The sequence below is a fragment of the Canis lupus genome, chromosome X (assembly GCF_003254725.2).
Source record: "Canis lupus dingo isolate Sandy chromosome X, ASM325472v2, whole genome shotgun sequence".
NCBI lineage: Eukaryota > Metazoa > Chordata > Mammalia > Carnivora > Canidae > Canis > Canis lupus.
Window position 1 is genome coordinate 12,999,704 of NC_064281.1, and position 24,141 is coordinate 13,023,844.

At 42.7% G+C, this 24,141-nt stretch overlaps 1 long non-coding RNA gene across 2 annotated transcripts; it reads left to right on the forward strand.

Annotated features, from left to right (window-relative positions):
• Positions 1–8,327: 8,327 nt before the first annotated feature.
• On the forward strand, positions 8,328–13,957 carry LOC112653359 (uncharacterized). Of its 2 annotated transcripts, XR_003132102.2 has the most exons (3): positions 8,328–8,831; positions 11,677–11,858; positions 13,753–13,957. It is a non-coding gene; the product is annotated as an uncharacterized LOC112653359 (long non-coding RNA). The 2 variants fall into 2 exon arrangements; XR_007409485.1 differs by lacking the exon at positions 8,328–8,831 and having other exon boundaries at positions 11,441–11,858.
• The last annotated feature ends 10,184 nt before the right edge of the window (positions 13,958–24,141 follow it).

Below are 24,141 nucleotides of genomic sequence, written 5' to 3' on the forward strand. Positions count from 1 at the left end.
GTTTGGTGCCTGTCTTCGGCCCAGGGCCTGATCCTGGAGACCCAGATCAAGTCCCACGTCGGGCTCCCTTCATGGAGCCTGCTTCTCCCTCTGCCTTGTGTCTCTGCCTCTCTCTCTCTCTCTCTCTCTCTCTGTCTCTTTATGTCTCTCATGAACAAATAAATACAATCTTTAAAAAAAATAAATCTTGTTTCTTATCCACTACCCTCCCTGCCCACTGGGTACTGTACACATGGTCATATTGCCATATGCCCTCTGGACCCTCCGCCGTAGGCCATGGGAGTATTCTTGGGAGCCATTCCCATGTGGGGTGGTTATCAATGATCTAACCATTCATGGAAGCAATTGTAAACCATGTAAGTACATCTCTCTGAATCCTACCAAAATGTGTCTCCAACTCAACTTCCCCTTAGCTGGGCCTCCAAAGCCTGTGGCCACTCCAGTGCCACCGAGCATGATGGGAAGTGCATCAGTCAGGGTTCGTGGAGGAAGCAGAACTGCCATGGGTGATATATAGTAACGGACTCATTATAGGCTCAGATCTTTGGCAGCTGTGGAAGCCAGTGGACAAGGCTGTGTGGGCTGCTGCGCTGTGTCTGTGGTCCAACCGAAATCGCTATAGATCATCGAGACCAGCAGTCGGGAAGGAGAGCTGAAAGTAGGAGGACATCTGGTAGCCCCTGAAGGAGCTGTGGGCCCGAGTGCTGCCCAGGCCCATCTAAGTGTGGGGGGCTCAGAGCAGCGACCCCATGTGCAAGCTGCCACAGTGCCTGGCGCCCTGGACTAACCTTCAGAGCTTTGAAGCTGTGGCTGCTAATTCACACCTGACTCCCACAACACGTCTCTAGTGGCCGTGCTAACCTGGAACCATACAGCGGGAGAGAACATAGTTCCAGCCTAGCTAAGTTGATGCTGGACAAAGCCACCACAGGAAGTGTGAGAGAGGGGAAATGGAATGGAAGGACACAGTGTTTTATTTTATTTTTTTTTTTTAAAATTTATTTATGATAGTCACAGAGAGAGAGAGAGAGAGAGAGAGGCAGAGACACAGGCAGAGGGAGAAGCAGGCTCCATGCACCGGGAGCCTGACGTGGGATTCGATCCCAGGTCTCCAGGATCGCGCCCTGGGCCAAAGGCAGGCGCTAAACTGCTGCGCCACCCAGGGATCCCAGGACACAGTGTTTTAAATTGATTTCAGGGGCAGCCCAGGTGGCTCAGCGGTTGGCGCCACCGTCAGCCCAGGGCGTGATCCTGGAGTCCCGGGATCGAGTCCAGTGTCGGGCTCCTTGCATGGAGCCTGCTTCTCCCTCTGCCTGTGTCTCTGCCTCTTTCTCTCTGTGTGTCTCATGAATAAATAAACAAAATCTTTAAAAGTAAATAAATAAGTTGATTTCAGCTTACGCACTTTAGTTTTGCAAACTTAAACATATGGCCACGTTGCTAGGCCTTTAAGCTTCGTTAGCTTCATGAGAAACCCATCCTGTTAGAAGAGTAGCATGGAGTTCCAACCTACCAGACTCCTACCAGTTTCAACTTCACCAGACTCCTTTCCCTTTCCCTGTCTGTCTCTGTGTCTGTCCCTCCCTCTGTCTGTCTCGTATTCACTGAGCTCTTATGCACCAGGCATGTTCTAGGCTTCGGGGATCTAGCAGTGAGCAAAGCTGGCAAAACTCTGGACCCTGGTGGAGCTCACATTCTAATGAGCTCCACTGGCCAGAACAAAGAAAGGTATTTGCACATCAGATGGTCCTAAGGCTTGCTCTGGGGAAAACTAAAGCAGGGAAGGCCTTGAGGGAGTGGGGGTGGGAGTGGGCAGGGAAGAACTGAGGGGGTCGAGAAGGCCTCGAGGGAGTGGGAGTGGGATTGGGCAGGGAGGAACTGGGGGGGTCAGAGAAGGCCTCGAGGGAGTGGGAGTGGGATTGGGCAGGGAGGAACTGGGGGGGGTCAGAGAAGGCCTTGAGGGAGTGGGAGTGGGACTGGGCAGGGAAGAACTGGGGGGGTCAGAGAAGGCCTCAAAGGAGTGGGAGTGGGATTGGGCAGGGAGGAAATGGGGGGGGTCAGAGAAGGCCTCGCTGAGGAGATTAAGCAGAAATCTGAATGAGGGGACAGAGGGAGCCACATGGCTATCTGGGACACGGTGTCCCTGGCCAGGGAACGGGCGCCAAGTGCCCGAGGCCAAGCGGAGTGAGCTTGCTTTGTTCTAGCAGAGCAGCTCCCGCAGCTCTGGCAAAGGTGGGAAAAGAGGAGAGGCGGGCGGGGCGGGCTGGAGGAGAGGGTGTTGTGCTGAGCGAAGGCAGTCAGTCGGAGAGACAGCTGCCCTGTGACCTCACTCACGTGTGGAATTTCAGAAACAAAACAGATGAACATAGGGGAAGGGAAGGAAAAAAAATAAGATAAAATCAGAGAGGGAGGCAAACCATGAGACTCTTAACTCCAAGAAACAAGCTGAGGGTCGCTGGAGGGGAGGGAGGGGGCGGGATGGGGTAACTGGGGGGGGGCGTGGAGGAGGGCACCTGACCGAGGAGCCCTGGGTATTATATGCAACTGATGAATCACAAAATTCTAGCCCCGGAACTAATAATACAGTATGTGTTCATTAAATTGAATTTATTTAATTAGAAAAGATTTTATTTATTCATGAGAGAGAGAGAGACACAGGCAGAGGGAGAAGCAGGCCCCCCGGGGTAGCCGGATGCGGGACTCGGGGACTCGATCCCGTGACCCCGGGATCCCGCCGGAGCCCAAGGCAGACGCTCAACCGCTGAGCCAGCCAGGTGCCCCAACTAAATTGAATTTAAATAAGAAATTTAGGAAAAAAGAAAGGAGGACGGGGGCTGCCTGGAGGGCCAGAGCCGGCCAAGGGGGGCAGAGACGACGTGGGGCTCCAGTTAGGAGACCTGCACGTAATCGGGAGCCGCTCACTGCCCTGGGCGCCAGGGACATTTAGCCCAGCAACCCCTTGCCCACCTGCTCTGCTTTTTGTTGTGTTTATCCGCATCCACCCAGATTGTGCTTCCTGCTTCCTCTTGGCGTGTAGGCTGAATTCGAAGGCAGGATTTTACTTCGATTTCATTTTTCAAAACTGATAAGTTTGCAAGATTTCCTCCCAAACCCGATAGGAGAGGGAGGGGGATCGCTAAAGTGAGATGTTTTCAGAACGGAAGAACAAGATCTCATGATGGGGGGCTGGGCTAGGGCTCGCGTGCTCCTGAAAGGGGGTGCCCCCCAAATGCCCCACTCACCTCATCCTAGTCCTGGCCCCGCAAGTCCCCCCAAATGACACTAGAAAGGGAAAATTAGTAACTTTAAGGCAGAGAAACCTGGCACACACCTCACCAGTAACGGGACAAGCTGACCTTATGTGGTACCCCAAGAAAGACACAAGATCTTTTTTGTCTTCTTTTTTATTTATTTATTTATTTATTTATTTATTTATTTATTTATTTATGCATGAGAGACACACAGAGAGAGAGGCAGGCAGAGGCAGAAGCAGGCCCCCTGAGGGGACCCCAATGCGGGACTTGATCCTGGGACCCTGGGATCACGCCCTGAGCCGATGGCAGACGCTCAACCACTAAGCCACTCGGGCGCCCTGACACAAGACCTTTTATGTGGCCTCCCCATCCAAAAATGGGTAACTCCATCTAATCATGAGAAAACATCGGACAAACCTAGATCAGGGGACCTTCCATGCCAGAAGTGACCGGGCCTCTTTACAGCTGTCAATGTCAAAAAAGGCGAGGAAGGCCGAGGAACTGACTGGAGAGATGTCCGAGGTACTCCTGGATTGGGCCCCGGACGGGGAAAAGTGCTTCAAAGGACATTATCGGGACAGTGGGGGAGAATCTGAACATGAATTGTAGCTTGGATAATAGTATATCAACATTAGATTTCCTGATTCTTGTGATTGAACTGTGGTTATATGAGAGAATGCTTTTTATTACTGAGAAATACACTATGAAGTATTTAGGGGGTAAAGGGGCATGAAACACTCTACTAAGGATCAACGTTATGTACCTGTACGTATCTGCATCTATCTACAATCTAACTGCTACCTATCTATTGAGAAATTGATAAAGGAAGTGTGGCCAAATGTTAACAATTGATGAATTTGGGTGAATATGGGATTTCTTTGTACTACTTTTGCAACTATTCTGTAAGTTTGAAATTATTTCACAAGAAAACAATTTTTAAAAGGCGGCTCCAATTTTAGACTCCTAGAGGAATGGAATGGAGATGGCAATTATTCTTTATAGCAGCTATCAATCCTTGGCTTTCAAAATAAACACAAGTGTTATCAAAGAGTCATCTTTCTGCAACAACGCGGGGGAGGATAAATCATTAACTTTTTGATAGCTTTGAACTCGCAGTTCCCATTTGCATCCTAAGTCCACTAGTTCTGTCAGAGTGGGCACTTAATCAAGGCACAAATAGTTATGAGTTCAAATGACTAAAATGATTCTCTTTAATTGCTTGACTGGACAGAAATGCACAAGGAAAAATTACTTTATGCAACAATAGCCTGTTATTAGAAAGTGAAGTGCCTTCACGTACAGGCATGTATTTTACATTTTTCTGCAGCACTGGGCGGAATTTGGCATAGGGCTTTGGATACAATAATAGCCTGTCAGTTCTCAACCTTGGCTGCACATATCATCTGGGGAGTTATTAAAAAAATATCGATGCTTGGGTCTGCCCCCCTCCTCCCAAATTTGACATAATTGGTTCTGTGGTGCAGCCTAAGAGCTTTAAAAGTATCCCAGGTGATTCTAACATGTGGCTACGGGGAGGAACTGACCTAGTGTCCTTCACTTCTTTTCTGGACAATTGTAGTAGCGTAAGAGATGCTGGCCACAGAGCAGAGGTAACTCCACTTGGGAAGGCAGTGTCATGAGAAGCAGACAGGATCAGTACAACGCATCTCTCCTTCCTCTCAACTCCCATACAATTTTCATTCCATGCCACTTAATAGGTTTTTTTTTTTTTTACTTTTTTTTTTTTACTTTGGGTTATAGTTATTTGTATTTATATTTTCTTCCTTGCTAGACTGCAGACTCCTGGATCACAGGATTCATGGGAAAATGACTGTGTGCTATTGTCAGGTTAAGACAATAGGACCATTGGGGCGTCTGGGTGGCTCAGTGTTTTTTTTTTAAAGATTATTTATTTATTTATTCATGAGAGACACACAGAGAGAGGTAGAGACACAGGCAGAGGGAGAAACAGGCTCCATGTAGGGAGCCCGATGCGGGACTCGATCTTGGGTCTCCAGGATCACACCCTGGGTCAAAGGCAGTGCTAAACCGCTGAGCCACCCGGGCTGCCCATCAGTGGTTTAAACGTCTCACTCTTGATTTTGGCTCAGGTCCTGATCTCAGGGTCCTGGGATGGAGCCCTGCATGGGGCTCTGGGCTCTGTGGGGAGTCTGCTTGAGATTCTTTCTCTCTCCCTCTACCTTTCCCCCCACTCGCACACTCTCTTGCTAAAATAAATAAATCTTAAAAATAAAAAGACAGGGATCCCTGGGTGGCACAGCGGTTTGGCGCCTGCCTTTGGCCCAGGGCGTGATCCTGGAGACCCAGGATCGAATCCCACGTCGGGCTCCCGGTGCATGGAGCCTGCTTCTCCCTCTGCCTGTGTCTCTGCCTCAATCTCTCTCTCTCTGTGACTATCATAAAAAAAAAAGACAGTAGGACACTGTTCTGATCTCTTAGGAGGCCAGAAACCAGTCTTTAGCCCTTTCTTTAGTGCTACTGACATGGGACAGTGTTCATCTGTGTGATGAAGAAATGCCAAAATATTCAGAATCTAGTACTTTGACACCCAGTAAAATTACATGTATAGAAAAAAGACTGAAAGGAAGTAAATAAAAATATTTTTTTAAATTTTTTTATTGGAGTTCGATTTGCCAACATATAGCGTAACATCCAGTGCAACAAATCAAAATGTTAACAGCAGTTGCCTCTGGTGCATATGATTACGGATGACTTTTTTTTTTCTTTTCTGTATTTTACACGAGTATGCATCGACTTGAAAGTTATCAATAGAAACTAAACACATCAAATATTCATCAATCAATAAATTCATCATGATTACTTGAACAAATCTAATGCTGAAAAATTCATTGGTCATCTTTGGTGCATTTTACAAAATCAAATGGTTATTTTTAAAGCTGGTAAAAAGCCCGGCTGGCTCAGGTGGTGGAGCATGTGATTCTTGATCTCAGGGTTGTGAGTTTGAGCCTCCTGTTGAGCATAGAGGTTATTTAAAGATAGAATCTTTTTTTTTTAAGATTTTATTTATTTATTCATGGGAGACACAGAGAGAGAGAGGGAGGCAGAGACACAAGCAGAGGGAGAAGGAAGCTCCATGCAGGGAGCCCGACGTGGGACTCGATCCCGGGACTCCAGGATCAGGCCCTGGGCTGAAGGCGGTGCTAAACTGCTGAGCCACCCGGGCTGCCCAAAAATAGAATCTTAAATAAATAAATAAACAAACAAACAAACAAACAAACAAATAAAGCTGGTAAATGAAGGGAAAGAACCAATTATTTATCCAGCTTTCTTCAATGCACTCTACCTCAGAATGAACTGTACTACATTTTGTCTATTTATTCACTGGTTGGTGAACATTTGGGTTATTTCCAATTTGGGGCTATTTTAACAATGCTGCTATGTAGGCACCTAGTTGATTCAGGCAGAGGAGCATGTGACTCGTGACCTTGGGGTGGTGAGTTCGAGCCTCATGTTGGGTGTAGAGATTACTTAAAAATAAAATCTTTTAAAGAACACTCCTCTGAACAGATGAATACAGGTTTTGGTATAGACATAGTTTAATTTCTCTTGGGTACACATCTAGGAGTGGAATCGCTGGGTCATATGGTAAATTTATATTTAACTTTTTAATAAACTGCCAAATTGTTTTCCAGAGCAGCTGCACCATTTTACATTCCCACCAGGATTCTACGAGAGTTCCAAATTTTCCACAATCTTGCCAACTTTTGTTATTGTCTGTCTTTTTGATTATAGCCATTCTTATGGGTGTGACGTGATCTATCCCTATGGTTTTAATTTCTGTTTCCCTAATGATGTTAAGCATCTTCTCATGTGCTTATTGGTCATTCATTCATATGCTTTGGTGAGATGTGTATTCAGATCCTCTGCCCATTTATTATTATTATTTTTAAAGATTTATTTATTTATTTGAGAGAGACTGAGAGAGAGAAAGAGCACCAGCGAGAGGGGCAGAGGAAGAGGAGGATCTCAGGCAGACTCCATGTTGAGCACGGAGCCCATCATGGGACTCAATCTCATGACCCTGAGATCACGACCCAGGCAGAAACTAAGAGTCAGACGCTTAACCCACTGCACCAGCTGAGCACCCCACCCATTTTAAAAATTGGGTTATTAGATTTATTACTGAATTGTAAGAGTTACTTATATATTCTGGATACCAGTTCTTTACCTGATACCTGATTTGCAAACATTTTCTCCCAGACTCGTGGCCTCTTTACCTGATACCTGATTTGCAAACATTTTCTCCCAGACTCGTGCATCTTGCCTATGGATGGTACTCCATAAGAGTATATATATCAAAGGAACGGTTTAGCTAACTAGGCCTGCTCCACCAAGTTGATCCATTTCATGGCCACAGGCTGTTGCTCTAACCATTTTGCTTCTGAGTTTACTAAAATTGTATTTATGATTTAGCAGCTGTATTCATAAGTGACATCAGCTGGTAATTTTCATTTTTCAAGTCTGTATCAACCAAGGTCAGTTAGGAGACAGAAACCCCACCAGTTGTTCAAACAAAATATAGCATGATCTCACTTATATGTGCAACTAATATAGTCAAACACGTAGAAGCAGAGAGCAAAAGGGTGGTTGCCAGGGGCTAGGAGGAGGGGGAAATGGGAAGATGTTGGTCAAAGGATACAAAGCAGTCATGCAAAATAAATAAGTTCTGGAGGAAAAAAAAAAAAAAACAGTGTCCTGGAAGAAGGCTCTCGTTATGTATGGAATCCAAATTGAGTTGAATTATATCAATTGGGGAAAAAAAGCTTTTACCTAATACATTTTCTTGAAAACTTGTAATTACCTCTTTAGCTTTAAGAGAACCCAGGAAAATCACTGTTAAAGGGACATCTTCTAATTCTATATTCCATTCTAAAATAAATAATAGGTTATAATTTGAAAAAAGAATTTAACATAAACAAATGTTATCTTTGAAAGGATAAAGAGAGAACTCTAAGGAGTCATGGATGAATGAACAAAAGGAAGAAATTGGAATTATTAAAACCTAGAGGGGTGCCTGGCTGGCTCAGTCTGTGTAGCATGTGACTTTTGATCTCTGGGTCACGAGTTTGAGCCCCACATTGAGTCTAGAGTTTATGTAAAATAAGTAAGTAAATTAAATCTTTAAAAAAAAATCCTGAGAAAATTGGAGGAGGGGACTGAGACCCAGACTTTGGGGGGTGGTGCTGCCAACTGGTGCTGCTATCTCTGCTGTTGAGATGCAGCACCAAGGACGCTAGCTCTGCAAATGTTGGAGGAGCTGCCAACTGGATTCAGATATTTCTGTGGGAAAGAACTGTGGCTGCCAAACTGCAAGGAGCAGATAGGGAGGAGCAAGTCTCTTTCTCCTTTTCCCAGCCTTTCAGTCTCTGTCTCTGTCTCTGTCTCTGTCTCTGTCTCTGTCTCTGTTACTCCCCCTGCTGGCAGATATGTTGTTTACAGAGTCCCAAGCCCAAGCATCAGCCAGAAAGAATATAGGACTGGTTTGGAGCTGGGGACCAGAACCTACTCTTTGATACAAAGTCATAGAAAAATAAGGTAGTACTTTCTTAAATTTGCCATAAATTATTACAATTTCTATAATCCTAACCCTTCCCCTATCAGCTGTGTGGTTTGGATGAGTTTTCTTAAGCTTCCATTCCGTTTGTTTACTGATCTATAAGAGCAATAATTCTGTACCTACCTCTTAGTGTTATTATTTGAAAGTTTCAGATAAATTCTCTAAGAAGCACAACAGTTCTGGGTAGTTGCATTTTCTGAAAGTCTTAAAAATCCCGTCCCTCCTAATTAGTTCCCAATTTGTTGTTGTGCCAATTTAGGTCACATCTGTTTTCACCGAGAAGCATCTTGTGTTTACCTTGTCCAGAGTCAAGAGGACTAAGCCCATCTGAAACTTAATGTGTCCAGAACTGAACTTTTGTTTTGTTTTTAAAGATTCTATTTATCCATGAGACACAGAGAGGCAGAGACACAGGCGGAGGGAGAAGCAGACTCCCTGCGGTAGGGGCCCCATGCGAGACTCAATCCCGGGACCTGGGATCACGACCTGAGCCAAAAGCAGACGCTCAACCGCTGAGCCCCCCAGATGCCACCAGAACTGAACTTTTGATCCTCGTGTAGAACCTTTACCTCGTGCCCTGTTCAGTTGTCTTGATCTCATTAAAATTCCATACCAACGGATTGTCCGACCAGAAACCTTAAAGTCATTTGTGATTCTACTTTCTACATCTGATCCATCAGCAATTTCTTTTAAATATGTTTTAAATGGGGGCACCTGGCTGGCTCAGTCAGTACAGCACGCAGTTCTTGATCTGGGGGTCATGAGTTCAAGCCCCACATTGGTGGTGGGGGGATAGAGTTTACCTACAAAAAGTGTTTTCAATGAAAATTTTTTTTTTCAAAGATTTTATTTTATTCATGAGACACAGAGAGAGAGAAGCAGAGACACAGACAGAGAAGCAGGCTCCCTGCGTGGGACTCGATCCTGGGACTCCAGGAACCACTGAGCCACCCAGGTGTCCCGAAAAAATGTTTTAAGTGATTAAACATTTAACTAATTTTGTGATTCATCAGTTTTATAATTGTAAGCCCCTGAGTATAACTTTTTTTTTCTCATTTCAGATGAATTAGAATGATGTGTTTTTCCAAATCTGATGGCACTTATATAAGGGTTCATACAGATTTTTCATACCACATTTAATTAAACACTTTAGAATAATTTTTTTAGGTTTAAATACAAATAGCAATATAATTTTCCTTTGTAGAAACTCTTTACATATATTTTTTGCCATTTTGATCTAGGGATATTTCATGGTTTATTATTATTTTTTTTTAATTTTATTTATTTATTCATGAGAAACAGAGAGAGGCAGAGACACAGGCAGAAGGAGAAGCAGACTCAACGCAAGGAGCCCGATGCGGGACTCGATCCTGGGACCCCAGGATCACACCCTGAAGCCGAAGGCAGACGCTCAACCGCTGACCCACCCAGGCATCCCTGGTTTTTTTTTTTTTTTTTTTAATTTTTATTTATTTATGATAGTCAGAGAGAGAGAGAGAGAGAGAGGCAGAGACACAGGCTCCATGCACCGGGAGCCCGACGTGGGATTCGATCCCGGGTCTCCAGGATCGCGCCCTGGGCCAAAGGCAGGCGCCAAACCGCTGCGCCACCCAGGGATCCCCCATCCCTGGTTTTTTATTATTAATGAAACAAGTGAAACTATTTGATAAGTGGATTTTTTAACATTTTCATTTGATTTGGTTCTACCTCCAAAATATGTCTTCAGATCTCTCCAGTCCTTTCCATCTTCATAGCCACCAGCCTACTCCCAACCACCATTATCACTCACCTGACCAGCGCTCCTACCTGATTCTCTCACTATCAACCCTAACCATTCTAATCCACTTCCAACAATCAAGAGATATTTGATTATTTCTTTTTCCTGCTTAACTCTTCAATACCTTCCCATCATGCTTTGAATAAAATACAAACTTCTTACCCTAGTCATTAAGACCTTACATATTTGGACTCCTGACTACCTCTCAGGCACATTTCATGCTCAATATGTATGAAGAACATTCTGCTCTTCTTTCAGTTTACTGAACTTGCCAATTTTTTGTTCCACCTCAGGGCCTTTGAACTTACTGTTCTCTTTCTGCCTCTTTACACACCATCTCCACCACTCCTCTTCCTTTGAGTTGAGCTTTTATGTCATTTGCCCAGGGAGACCTTTGCCAACCATTCAATCTAAATTGGCCCCCTCCCTATTATTTTCTAATCCAATGTGACACTCTGCTTTCTTCCTAGTGCTTATTGCACTGTGTGAACTTTCTCTTTTCTTGTTTATTTATTTGTTTTGTCAGTATCCTTCATTAGACTGCAAGCTCCAGAATATGAGGACCATTTTTGTCTTGTTCACTGTCCTGTCTCTAGTAAATAGGACAGCACCTGTCCCTAAAAAAGATACTCAAGATTTATGGACTAAAAAATAAAATGAAGGGACGCCTGGGTGGCTCAGAGGTTTAGCACCTGCCTTCGGCCCAGGGCATGATCCTGGGGTCCCGGGATGGAGTCCCACATCGGGCTCCCTGCGTGGAGCCTGCTTCTCCCTCTGCTTGTGTCTCTGCACCCCACCCCCCATGTTTCTCATGAATAAATAAATACAATCTTAAAAAAAAATGAAGCTTTTGTTTTCCACCTGGAAGGCTGGGAAATGAGCAAAGAAAGTGGATGAGACTCCTTAAGGTGGCTGAGACAATGGTCAGGCTGACTTTACTATCTAGGCATGGGCAAGGTCTGAGTTCTACAGGTGCGGAATGGGTGGGAATGGGTCAACTTGGGCTTACGCACTTTTAGTTTTTTTCCCCCTTGTTTGGAGGTTAGGAGGACCAAAGTGTTGTGAGGTGAGATCAACTAGAATTATCTATGCAAGTTTCCTTATCTGTCAAATGAAGAAGAGGAATGTGAAGATTGCTGAAATAAGTAGGAGACCTGCAGAACATAGCCTGTAGAGGAGCATGGGCAAGATCAGGGGAACTACTTAGCAGAATGCTGCAGCAGTCCAGGTGAGTGTGACTGTGGTTTGGACTGGGGTGGCAGCAGATGTAAGAAGTGGTTGTATTTGAAAAATACAAGAAAGATTTTGTGATGAGGTATTAACTAGACTTCTTACTATTTCTTTTTTCTTTAAGATTTTATTTATTTGTTCATGAAAGACAAACACAGAGAGAGGCAGAGACACAGGCAGAGGGAGGAGCAGGCTCCATGCAGGGAGCTCGATGCGGGACTCGATCCCAGGACTCCAGGATCACGCCCTGGGCCCAAGGCAGTGGCTAAACCGATGAGCCACCCAGGATCCCTGGCTTGTTGCTATTTCATTTGATTTTTGTTCTATGAACTGTTCTATGAACCCAAGTCACCCTGCCCTGATATTCTATTTACACTCTCTGTTGTTTTTATATCCATGAAACTCTTTTTTTTAAAGTTTATTTATTTATTCATTTAAGTAGTCTCTGCACCCAACGTGGGGCTCGAACTCATATCCTTGAGATCAAGAGTCACATGCCCTTTCAAGTGAGCCAGGCAGAGGCCCCCAATATCCATGAAACTCTTGAGCAAGTTTCTTAAAATCTCCAAGACTTAAGGTACTCATCTGTAGATTGGAACAATATTGCGGCATAAATTCCCTGGTGATGCTGATGAAGAATTTTTGCTAGATCAAACTTTAGTCAGGCTTTTGAACCTTCTCCTAGGCCCATCTGTGCACTTCCTTGTAAAATCCAGTTTTAGCAAGATCCCCTAAGTCAGTTTATCTCCTCCATCTGATGTCTGATCACTCTGGCCGGCCTTCCGTGAGAATCCTGTTAGGGTAGGTTTAGCCAGAGTTTCCCTTACCCCTGATGTTTCCTCTTTGAAATTTTCTGTCCACTGACTGCCATCCTGCTATAAATTCTCACTAGGCCATGCTGTATTTGGAATTGAGCCTGGTCCTATACTTAGGTATCTTTTCCCTATTGCAATAGTCTTGACTAAAATCTTTTTTTACCACTTTAAATACTGTCCAGCTCTGTTTTTTTCTTTACGAATGCCCAGGGGTAGTCTTCCAGGACTTTAGGCCTCCCATCAATAATCTTCATGTGGTAGGCCCATTCTGAAATATGGACAACTGATACCTTCTCAGTATTTGTAAATTGCTGTGCAAACATAGATTCAAACAGATAGCTACTTCTGGACATTTCCCATATACAAATTTTGAAGCAGAAAAAAAATTTTTGAAACAGTTGTTGTGTGGATTATTTGAAGAAATCATTTTGAGAAATCAACTATCCCAGTGCTTTGATAGGCACTGAGAAAATAAGACTTTCCAACTCTTCAACTTTATTAATTTTCAAAGAAATAATTAAAATTAAAATTAATTATTTTAAAAATTAAAATAATTAAAATTAAGAAACCAGAATTGACTTCTTACCCAAATTAACAAAGAGAGAAAACAAACAAACAGCAAAAACCCATGGGCTTTTGAGACTTTGGTGAAACGGGTACTTAGTGTTGATGGGTGTGTAAATTGGTATGAAATCGTTTGTGAAAGTTGTCAGTATGCGTTGGTTCTAAAAGATATCAATTGATCCAATTGCCCTACTTAATGGGAATATTCTGAGATTGAGATTCCTCAATTTTCAGAAAGCTGTATGCTTATGAAGGATCATTGTAGCATTTACCTAATTGCCCCCAAAGAACTAAGAAATTAGGATTCATTCACTGGATAGAATATTATTTAGCCATTAAATACAGTATTTTTGAAGATTAAAAAAATTTACTAATATACTTGTTTAATACAATTTAAAGAGCAAGATGCAAAATTGTCCATATAGAATTGTTATAACCATATAGAAAACAAGCCTGTGTAGAGAAAAAGATTGGAATAAAAATACTAAAAAAGCTTATAATGGTTTTATTTAGGTAGTACATCTATGGGTAACATGTTTCCTGGGATCCCTGAGTGGCGCAGCGGTTTAGCACCTGTCTTTGGCCCAGGGCACGATCCTGGAGACCCGGGATCGAGTCTCACGTCGGGCTCCCGGTGCATGGAGCCTGCTTCTCCCTCTGCCTATGTCTCTGCCTCTCTCTCTCTAAATAAAAATAAATAAAAATAAAAAAACAATAACATGTTTCTTTCTATCTGATTTTCTCTGATGAGTGCATATTAATAGGAACTATTGCTCTAGTACAACATCACTCCCATATATGGACTAGGTGCTCATGTTGGCTGGAGTGACGAGGGTGGCCACTCACATGTCTCAACAGACTAGCCTGAACTTATTCACGTGGTGATGGCTACATGTTTCCCAGGAACAGGAAAAGCACAAACACTTCAAATCTCGTGTTTATTGTTGTCCCATTGTCTAAAGCAAGCCACACGGCCAAGCCTTGAGTCAGAGTGGAAGGGGACCACCAAAGGAATGGATAAAGAGAGGAGAACGATGGCAACCATTTCGCAAACAATCTGCCACAGTGTTTACCTTAAAAATAAAACTGTCAGTTATTTTACTAGCAAAAATGGGTTTAGTCGGGGATAGCAGAGAATTGCAATTCAGGAGAAGCAAGCTATGGCAAAACCATGGGCAAGTCCAAAGAACAAAGGAGAGGAATGCTCTTTTATAGAAGAAAGGAGAAAAGTCCATTGCAGTAAATTGGGAGCTAGAAGTATAGTGACATCTCATTGAGTTGTGACTGTGATCATTGGGCTGGGCTGTTGCTGGGGAGGGAAGGAGGGGGAATCTTTCTCTTCCTGGGAGGAAGAAAGAACTAAAATAATACTAACTTGCAATGTACAGCTCTTCCTGTTGGTCTGCAATTGACAAGGGTGTGAGAGCTCCCCCTTTGGCCTACTTAGTGAAGTTTCTTTTATTAATTTTCACAACAGTAAATATTGACCATAATGACCACCCTGAATCAGGATGACCTAGGCTAGGAAATACATATAAATAAGCAGCCCATGGTTTATGAGTCCTTGTGAGATAAAGTTCAAAGTCCTTAGCTCTTACATATAACTGTCTGCCCCACATTATCTCACTCTACTCCTTTTCCCCAACTCATAGCCACAGATACCAGGTAACTGAGATTTTTATACTTATCTGAGCATACCTTCTTATTCCTCACCCTACATCATTGCTTCTGCTACTACAACTGGAATACAGGCACCCACCCTGAGTCTGAGACACTAATCTGCCACCGATTTTTGAACATGTTTCAAGAACAAGGTGTACCACCTTAACAAAGCCCACCTTGCCCTTCAGATAGAATTGCATGTTCCTTCTTTGGAACCCTTAGAATCACATGAAGTTTTCTAATTTTGCATCTATGTAACTTTAGTGTTCATTTGTTAGCATGCTTGTCTCCCTTTTTGTAGACTCTAAGATCCTCAAAGACAGATTATATTTTTCTCATTTTTCTTTTTTTTAATTTATTTTTTATTGGTGTTCAATTTGCCAACATATAGAATAACACCCAGTGCTCATCCCATCAAGTGCCCCCCTCAGTGCCCGTCACCCAGTCACCCCTACCCCCCGCCCACCTCCCTTTCTACCACCCCTTGTTCGTTTCCCAGAGTTTGGAGTCTCTCAAAGGCAGACGCTCAACCGCTGAGCACTCAGGCGCCCCTCTTTCTCATATTTCTATCTCATAAATCTCTTAGCTATTATTGGGTGATAAATGTGTGAAGAAAGATTCAAAATGAAGTAAGCATCACTAAAAACGCCATTCAAAATAGCACCAAAAGGAGATTGAGCAAGTAGGGCCTGTATACCTCTCCTGTTTCAATTCTCAGTACACTATAAACTTTTGACTTTTTATCAATTGCAACTCTCCATCTCCCCAGAACACATCCTCCTACTTTGGACTGAAATAGAGATAATGTAACACCTGTTAGCTAAATAGCCAATCGTGTATCATCAGTCAGTTTAAACTCTGCCAGCACAGATTATAATTCTTTCAAAACATGTTATGTAACTTTGTGAGTTTTGCATTATACACCTGCACTCTCTGCTCACAATTCAGAGCACACTTTCAGTGATTTAGGGCCATTCTGTGTCTTCTGGATTACTAACCTCAAATTAGTGCTTTGGTTGCTTTATAGCCTCTTCTTGACTGACAAATGTTTGAATAAATTGGGTTTGTTTTGCTTTTTTTTTTTTATGATTTTATTTATTTGAGAGAAAGAGAGCCAGAGCAAGAACAAGAGAAAGAGAGAGAGGATGAGCAGGAGAAGGGGCAGAAGCACTCCCCGCTGAGCAGGATGCAGCATGTGGCTTGATCCCAATCCAAGGACTCTGGGATCACGACCTGAGCCCTGAGCCAAAGGCAGGTGCTTAACGGACTGAGCCGCTTAGGTGCCCCTGGATAAATTGTTTTAATGTACATTTTTAGGACATATACAAATGGTCAACAGATACACAAAAAGGTATTCAACGTCACTAATCATCAGGGAAATGCAAATTAAAATCACAATGAGGTATCACCTCATACTTGCTAGAATGGCTATCACCTGAAAGACAAGAGAATATTTATTTTTATTTTTTTTTAGAATATTTATTTTAAAATATTTACTTAAGTGTTTATTTTGGAGGATGCCTGGGTGGCTCAGTTGGTTAAGCATCGGACTCTTGATTTCAGCTCAGGTCATGATCTCAAGGTTGTGAGATTGAGCCCCACATCGGGCTCTGCACTGGATGTGAAGCCTGCTTGAGATTTTCTCTCTCCTTCTCCCTGTGCCTCTCCCTCCCTCCTTCTCTGTCTTTCTAATTAAAAAAAAAAAAGTATTTATTTTGGAGCATGTGGATGGCTCAAGCAGAGGAGCATGCAACTCTTAATCTCAGGGTCATGAGTTCAGCCCCACCTTGGGCATGGAGATTACTTAAAAAAAGAAAAGAAAAAATAAAAGTATTTATTTAATATTTAAAAGTTGAAAATATTTATATTTTATACATAGTATTTAAATATATTATTTAAATATGTAGATGTAGGGGCACCTGGCTGGCTTAGTCAGTACAGTGTGTGACTCTTGATCTCAGAGTCATGAGTTTAAGCCCCACGTTGGGCATAGAGATTACTTTAAAAAAATGAGAAAATATAGATATATTATTTAAATATATAAGTACAGTATTTAAATATAAGATATTTAAATGTTTAAAAGTATTTATTTAAAAATAAAATACAAGTTTTTAGTTGTATTTTGTATTTTAGTTGGGAAGGGTGTGGAGAAAGGAGAATCCTTATGCACTGTTAGGAATGTAAATTGGTGCAGCCACAGTAAAAAAACAGAATGAAATTTCCTCCTAAAATTAAAAATAGTACTATCATATGATCCAGCAATCCTGCTTTTGGGTACATATCCAAAGGAAGTGAAAAGATATTGATGAAATATCTACACTCCCATGTTCATTGCAGCATTATTTACAATAGCTAAGATGCGAAACAACCTAAGTGTCCATTAGTGGATGAATGGATAAAGAAGATGGGGTGTATATACATACAATGGAATATTATTCAGCTGTGAGAAGGAAGGAAATCCTGCCACTTGTGACAACATGATGTGGCTTGAGGACATTATGCTGAGTGATAAAAGCCAGAGGAAGTGATACCACATGGTATCACTCGTATGTGGAATCTTACAAAAAATTCATACAGGCAGTGAGTAGAACAGTGGTTGCCAGGGTACAGAGGGTGGAGGAAATAGGGAGAGATTGGTAAAGGGAAAAAAAAAAAAGAAAAAAAAGAGTGTATTTTATTTATTTATTTTTTAAAGAGTGTATTTTAAAATCACGAGTAAAATCAGGCATTTTTCATACGTATATATTTACTACCTACACATATTTTTCAAGCGATAATGTAATCACAAATAGAATTAATTATTTTTCACATAAATATTTACGTTTACATTTTTTCATGGGATAGAAGTTTACTTTCATTTCATTGAATTCTACACAGTTTGCAGGATTGTGCATATTAAGAGACTAATTCAAACATGCTTTCAAATTGTATGTGTTTTGTTTTATTTACTTTGTAAAACAGCAAACTTGAAATTCTAAAAACTTCATAGCAAACGATGTAGGGAAAATCTGCTATTACTTATTCTGAACACAGAAATTATAGTGCCGTGGCCCTCACAGAAACAAAACTCAGCTTGACATGACATATGAAATGTAGAAATAATTACTTAGGTGGAAAAAAGGAAACCTTTGTCAATTTCCTCTGGAATGGGTACCCATTACAAGTTATAACAACACTTAAATCCAGAAAATCAATCATCTCAAAAAATTTTAACAGCCTCCATATTTTTCATACTCATGTTTCTGAAAGAAATGAAAATGGAGAACCCAGGAAACAGGGTGATACTATTATACTAGTTATAATTTCTATTTTTAATACCCTAAATTGCTTAGCTGTCATTTCATTTTGCATTTCAGCTTGTGGTTGGCTTTGCAAGGCTAACATTTTCTTTGGTGACAGTTTTTAAAACAAACCAGAAGAATTTGGCCAGTAACTTCCCTATTCCATAGAACATTTAAGAACTTTTCAAAAAGTCACGCAATTGGACTAAGAAGATAAAGTAATGTGATATTTTGGTAGGTGGTTGCCTTTTGTTTTATTTTGTTACATTCTTTTTTTTAAAGATTTTATTTATTTATTCACAAGAGACACAGAAAGAGAGAGACAGAGACACAGGCAGAGGGAGAAGCAGGCTCCATGCAGGGAGCCTGATGTGGGACTCGATCCCAGGACTCCAGGATCACGCCCTGGGCCAAAGGCAGGCTCTAAACCACTGAGCCACCCAGGGATCCCCACATTGTTTGTTTTTAACTTCTAGACCCATCCTAATGTTTTCCAGGATCCTCAGAACATGTAAAGATGGCCAGTTTAACCATTCTTTTGTAACAGAGTGAGTTATCGACATATTAATTTGTATACTGATTTGTATCTTATCTGACTTTTATGCTGTGGACTTGTCAGAAAGATGACCACTACGAAACCTTCTCCTTATATGTCTTATATCCAGCCAGTACTTGCATCCTGAGCTCTAGCCTCCAGACCTCAGAAAGGAGATGAGAGTTTCTATGTTTCATTCATCTTCCCAGAATGACAGAGAATAATAGAAGCGAGAAGTTTGATGGATTTGGCCAAACCCAAAGGTATTGTTGGCTTCTTGGAGACTGGGGAACACGGCTGGCTTCCTGTGAGTGACCCACGCAGTCACACGGGGCCTTGTGCTTGGTTCAATGCTCTGCTATTACTCTTTTGAAATTCTTTATACTTTTTGAACAAGGGATCCTGTATTTTCAGTTTGCACTGGGTCACAAATTACATGGCCAGATCTACTGTGAAGACCAAGGAGTGAGGAGAGTTGCAGTGGTAGGTACTTTTTCTTTCTCTGATAGAGAAGCCACAGGCATATTTGAGGACAGATCATGGGGTGCCTTAGCAGTCACTGTGAGGATCCCCAAAGCTGAGCTTGGCGAGGGATGAATGGATCCACTAGAGGAACCCCCTGCTTTGGTAGGGACATAAAAACTTGGACAATGACTATGGATTTCCCAAGCCCCCGGGGTTCACGTCTAAGCTTAATGAGGGTCTTCCTCCAAAAGACAGATAAGGCCCGTGTAGTGAGTTGAACAAGGTCCGTCCAAAAAATATGTCTACTTGGAGCTTCAAGATGTGACATTATTTGCAATGAGGGCCCTTGCAGATGTAATTAAGGTAAGGATCTCAGGAGGATTGCGGATTAGCATGGGGTGTAAATCCAAAGACAGGCGTCCTTACAAAAGTCAGAAAAGGAGAAGACATACAGAGAGACACAGAGCAGAAGGCCATACGAAGTTGGATTCAGAGACTGAAGTGACGCATCTTCAAGCCAAGGAATGCCGAGGACTGCCTGTAGCCTCCAGAAGCTAGGAGAGAGAAACCAAGCCTGGAAACGCATTGATTTTGGACTTCTGGCCTCCAGGCTGTGAGAGAATAAATTCTATTATTTGAAGCTACCAATTTTTTGATAATTCATTATCTGCAGCCTTAGGAAACGAATACAGACTGTGTCAGCAAAATGCTTTGTTGTTGAGATTTAACTTGATTTAGAGAGGGGAGAAGTGTTTCACTCCTTTCAAGATTGCGAGACGTAGAGGACTTTCTTGTTGTCACAGCCTCTTTTAATTTTTTTTTAATTTTTTTATTTATTTATGAAAGTCACAGAGAGAGAGAGAGAGAGAGGCAGAGACACAGGCAGAGGGAGAAGCAGGCTCCATGCACCGGGAGCCCGACGTGGGATTCGATCCCGGGTCTCCAGGATCGCGCCCCGGGCCAAAGGCAGGCGCCAAACCGCTGCGCCACCCAGGGATCCCCTCACAGCCTCTTTTAGCTGGAAAATACAATCTTTCCCAGAAGCCTCTTAGAAGACTTTTCCTTTCCATCCTATTGGCCAGTATTGGGTCACATGACCACCCTTAGATGCAAGGGATCCTGGGAAAGTGGATGTTTAGCAAAGGGAGTAGAATAACCAAGGTTAAATTACTGCCCCAAAGAAAACAGGAGTTTTATTAACAAACAGAATGTGCATAGGGTTGGAGGACGAGAGATGGTAGGCAAAGCGCATCATCTGACATAATGTGGTATTTGCAGAGCTAAAAATTTGTAATGCTGAATTACAGCTGAATGTGAAGCAGAACACTGACAAGAGGATGATTATTCTGTGGCTACTAAAGTGGGATCAGGGGATCCCCGGGTGGCGCAGCGGTTTGGCGCCTGCCTTTGGCCCAGGGCGCGATCCTGGAGACCCAGGATCGAATCCCACATCGGGCTCCTGGTGCATGGAGCCTGCTTCTCCCTCTGCCTGTGTCTCTGCCTCTCTCTCTCTCTGTGTGACTATCATAAATAAATAAAAAAAATAAAAAAAAAAAAAAATTTAAAGTGGGATCATAGGGCAAGCAGAAAGGGCATCCCCTGAGAGCTCATTAGAGATGGAGAATTTTGAGCTCCACCCCAGACCTACTGAATCAGAATCTGCACTTTAACAAGACCACTGGGTGATTCCTATGCACATTAAGGTCTGAGAAGCATTGGTCTACGTGAATCAGTAGAAGGTGACTAAACTACTCAAGACAAAACAAGCCAGGAACAAATTGGCATCGCTACTCATAAGCGCATAAGGGATCCCTGGGTGGTGCGGTGGTTTGGCGCCTGCAGCCCAGGGCGCGATCCTGGAGACCCGGGATCGAATCCCACGTCGGGCTCCGGGTGCATGGAGCCTGCTTCTCCCTCTGCCTGTGTCTCTGCCTCTCTCTCTCTCTCTCTCTGACTATCATAAATAAATAAAAATTTAAAAAAAAGATTCATAAGTGCAGAAAATGACAAGTCCAAATATAAGACTAGTAGACAAAGCCCAAAAAACTTTGGAATGTTGTAATGTAAGCATAATGCTGGGAAAGCATAACAGGGAAAAAGAGAGATTTGGGGGGGGCTCAACTTTAAGTGGAATGAGACATAACTGATGGGTGTTGTAGCACATCCTACTATCACATTGATGATTATATTCAGTAATACTAAGTTCCTTACAGCACTTGAAAGTACCAAATGATAAGTCTTCACTCACAAAGATGGACTAACCGAGCTTTCATACTGATTAATCCATAAGTAAAAAGAGAGATCTGCTGTCGTTGGTGATAGCCAACATTCAAGTTCAGTGAGTTGGGGTAAACCTACCTCAGAAATCCAAGGCTTCCTTTCTGTAAGATTTTGATTCTTCATTGAAACACTTTGTTGTGGGTGAAAATGAAGTTTTCCTGTTCATTCTTTAATGAGACCCTACAGTTTATTTCATGTCAACCATCCTAAAGCCTTTTAAGACCCATGAATATATATATATATGTCAGCCTCAGCCTCATTTTGTAGGAATAGAACTACTTAAGATTTGCAATGCTCCCCAAAGCCAGAGTTCATTTAAAGCAAATAGATTGGGTTTTTTTTTTAAACATAAGTTATTTATAATAGACCATAGCCTCGAGTTCTCTTGCTTGTGGTGAAGATGTTTGTTTAGAATACACATAAACCCCAGAGTTGGAAATAAAATACTTGAGTCAGCATTTTACTTTGGAGGGGTCACACCTATTTATTTGAACTAGGGTATTTGCTTTTTAAAAGTGAAACTGGGCCAGTCTAAAAAGCTATAGTGGCTAAATGTACTGCTTGGATTGATCTGTCTCATCACAGAGCTCTTTCAGACAGCCAACTTGGAGGACTGCTTTTTTTTTTTTTAAATAAACATAGTTTTTATTGGTGTTCAATTTGCCAACATATAGAATAACACCCAGTGCTCATCCCATCAAGTGCCCCCCTTCAGTGCCTGTCACCCAGTCACCCCCACCCCCTGCCCACCCCCTTTCTACCACCCCTAGTTCGTTTCCCAGAGTTAGGGAGGACTGCTTTTTTAAAGGGGAGAAAGCAGCCAGTGAAAAAACGCAGATCGAAGGCATTACAGACACTTCACCAAAGAACATAGAGGAATGTCCAAAAAGCACACAACGGTGCTCAACAACAGTAGGCATCACAGAAACGGAATTCTAACCTAATACACTAACTAAAATTTAAGAAAACCCATAACACTGACTATTGGCAAGAACGTGGAGCAACTGAAATCTTCTCAAATGGCTGGTAGGAGTATAAAATGGTATAACTTCGGAGAACTTTTTGTCAGTTTCTTCTAAAGTTAAACATGTGGGCCACCTGGGTGGCTCAGTCGGTTAAGCGTCTGCCTTTGGCACAGCTTGTGATCCCAGGGTCCTGGGATTGAGCCCCGGCTGGAGCTCTCTGCTCAGTGGGGAGTCTGCTTCTCCCTCTGCCTCTGCCTGCTGCTCCCCCTGTGTGTACTTTCTCTGTCAAATAAATAAATAAATAGTTTTTTTTTTTTAAATTTATTTATTTATTCATGAGAGACACAGACTGAGAGAGAGGCAGAGACACAGGCAGAGGGAGAGGCAGGCTCCCCACAGGGAGCCCGACTGGGGACTCCATCACCGATCCGGGGATTACAGCCTGAGCCGAAGGCAGGCGCCCAACCGCTGAGCCACCCAGGCGTCCCTAAATAAAATTTTTTAAAAAGTTAAACATGCAGCTACTCTAGGATCCAAAAATCCCACTCTTAACATATTTTCCCATGAGTCCTGAGATCATTTGTCCACAAAAAAAAAAAAAGAGAACAACTGTACAAAAAGTTATTTGTAGTAACTTTATTCATAGGAGCCCCAAATTGGACACATCTCAGATATCCAGCACCAGGAAAATGGTATGCTTATACAATGGAATACTACTGATCAAAAAAAGGAAATAAATAGGGCCACAGCAACCTAGAGGAATCTCAAAAGCATTACGTTGAATGAAACAAGTCATTCTGTCGGATTCCATGTAAACAAATTCCAGAACAAGTGAAACTAATAGTGATTAAAATCAGAAAGTGAGGGCAGCCCGGGTGGCTCAGCGGTTTAGCGCCAACTTCAGCCCAGGGCCGGATCCTGGAGACCCGGGATCGAGTCCTGCATGGGGCTCCCTGCATGGAGCCTGCTTCTCCCTCTGCCTGTGTCTCTGCCTCTCTCTCTCTCTCTCTCTCTCTCTCTCTGTCGCTCATGAATAAATAAAATCTTTTTAAAAAATCAGAAAGCGATTGCAGGGGATTGGGGATTGGATGGGGATGGGCTGGAAAGAGGCACAAGAAAACATTCTGGGATGAAGGATATATTCTATGTCTTTATTAGGGTGGTGGTTGTAGGGGTATATAATTGTGAAAAGCCAACTCAACTGTATACTTAAGATCTGTGCACTTTGTTTTGTGTCAACTGTTTGTACTTCAATTAAAAAATAAAAGCTTGGGCGCACCTGGGTGGCTCAGTGGTTGAGCGTCTGCCTTTGACTCAGGGCGTGATCGTGGGGTCCTGGGATCAAGCCCTGCATTGGGCTCCCCGCAAGGACCCTGCTTCTCCCTCTGCCTGTGTCTCTACCTCTCTCTCTGTGTCTCTCATGAATAAGTGAAAAAAATAAAATAATAAAAAAATAAAATAAAAGCTGGGTCATCTGGCTAGCTCAGTTGGAGAGTGTGACTCTTGATTTCGGGGATGGGAGTTCAAGCCCCGTGTTGGGTATAGAGATTAATTTTTAAAAAATTTTTAAATTTTATTTATTTATTTATGTATTCATGAGACACACACACACAGAGACAGAGAGAGAGAGGCAGAGACACAGGCAGAGGGAGAAGCAGGCTCCATGCAGGGAGCCTGACATGGGACTCGATCCCGGGACCCCAGGATCACGCTC